Consider the following 1935-nt stretch of genomic DNA (forward strand, 5'->3'; position numbering starts at 1 on the left):
CCTCCGCCTCCTGGGTTCAGGCAATTCCCCTGCCTCAGCCTCCTGAGTAGCTGGGATTACAGGCACGCGCCACCATGCCCAGCTGATTTTTTGTATTTTTAGTAGAGACGGGGTTTCGCCATGTTGACCAGGATGGTCTCGATCTCTTGACCTCGTGACCCACCCGCCTCGGCCTCCCAAAGTGCTGGGATTACAGTGAAAATACTTTTGAAGGGATAAGACTAAGCCATTGGTATTATGAATTTATTCTAACTATAATATCTAACATTTATTAGTAATATATATACCAGCTGTTCTCATTTAATTTTTATAACAATTGTGTTAGGTAAGTATTATTATCCTTGTTTTACAGATGAAGAAACTAAGGCACAGAGAGTGAATAAGTAATTTGTCTGAAGTCACATAGCTACTAGAATGTAGAGACAAAATTTTATTGCTGGCAGTCCATCTACACAGTCATCATTCCTAATCTCTAAGTTAAAAGATTTTTTCCATTGTGACTTAGAGTCACTTTCCTACTGAAATGTACTACATTGGATATCTTTGAGAAAGAGGTAGATGGAGTATCTTCTTTTTTGTAGATGAAAAGGGTGAAATACCACATTAGGCAGCCTAGGGGACAAGGCATTGGATGGAGAACTGAGTGCAAGGTGCTGAAAAAAGGAACTAGAAGAGTAGTTTCCAGGCTGGGTGTGGAGGCTCACACCTGTAATCTCAGCACTTTGGGAAGCCAGGGTGAGAGGATTGTTTGAGCCCAGGAGTTGGAGATGAGCCTGGGCAATATAGTGAGACCTTGTCTCCACAAAAATATATATTAAGAAATTAGCTAGGTGTGGTGGTGGATGCCTGTAGTCCCAACTACTTGGGAGGCTGAGGTGGGAGGATCTCTTGAGCTTGCTAGGTTGAGGCTGCACTGAGCCATGATCATGCCACTGGACTGTAGTCTGGGTGACAGAGTAAGGCCCTGTCTCCAGGAAAAAAAAAAAAAAACCAGTTTCCTAAAATCTTTTCTGTAACCTTCTATATTTCTTTATCCTAGTTCTGTGTTTCAATTCTTTAAATACTTTTAAGGGTTTTTTTGAGACAAGGTCCTGCTGTGTCAGCCAGTCTGGAGTGCAATAGCGTGACCATAGGTCGCTGCAATACCTCCAATTCCTAGGCTCAAATGATTCTCCCTCCTCAGTTTCCTGAGTAGTTAGGACTGTAGGTATGCACCATCATGCCCAGCTAATTTTTAAATTTTTTTGGAGACAGGCTCTTGCTATGTTGCCCAGGCTGGTCTTGAATACTGTCCTCGAGTGATCCTCCTGCTCTTGGCCTCTCAGATTGCTGAGATTACAGGCATGAATAATTATGCACTGCAGCTTTTAGGGTTGTTATTAGAATCCTTCTCCAAGTTCTTGATACTCCATTATTGAGCTACTCCTTGAAACTTGATTTCAGAGACACTGTGTTATTTGGCCTTTATCACTGATTGTTCCTTCTTTGTCCTTTTTGCTTATTTTCTTTTTCTTTTTTAGTATGCTTCTACTTTTCTATTCTCATCCTTGAGGCTAGGACTCTTTTTTGAGGCAAGGCCTTGCTATGTTGCCCAGATTGGTCTTGATTTCTTCAGCGCAAATGATCTTCCCACCTCTGCTTCCAAATTAGCTGGGATTACAGGTGTACACCACAGTGCCTGGTTGGGGCTAGAACTGTTAACTAAACAGTAAACCAAGCAGTTTCCTTCATTTCTTTCCGTTTGCCCGCCTGCCTGCCTTCCTAGCTGCTTGCCTTCCTGTTTCAACTGGACATTGAGATGGTACCTACTATAATCCCATTCTCTTTGGTTCGTTCTGTTCTTTTCTGTTCTTTTCTCTTTCTTTCTTTCTTCTTTCTTTCCTTTCCTTCCCTCCCTCCCTCCCTTCCTTCCTTCCTTTCTTTCTTTTTCTTTTT

General features: G+C 42.2%; 1 protein-coding gene across 8 annotated transcripts in view; it reads left to right on the forward strand.

Annotated features, from left to right (window-relative positions):
• Positions 1 to 1935, forward strand: part of ARNT (aryl hydrocarbon receptor nuclear translocator) — a 72779-nt gene that overhangs the window by 9126 nt on the left and 61718 nt on the right. The window lies entirely within an intron of this gene.

This window comes from Cebus imitator, unplaced genomic scaffold (genome assembly GCF_001604975.1).
Source record: "Cebus imitator isolate Cc_AM_T3 unplaced genomic scaffold, Cebus_imitator-1.0 Scaffold188, whole genome shotgun sequence".
In the NCBI taxonomy this organism is placed as follows: domain Eukaryota; kingdom Metazoa; phylum Chordata; class Mammalia; order Primates; family Cebidae; genus Cebus; species Cebus imitator.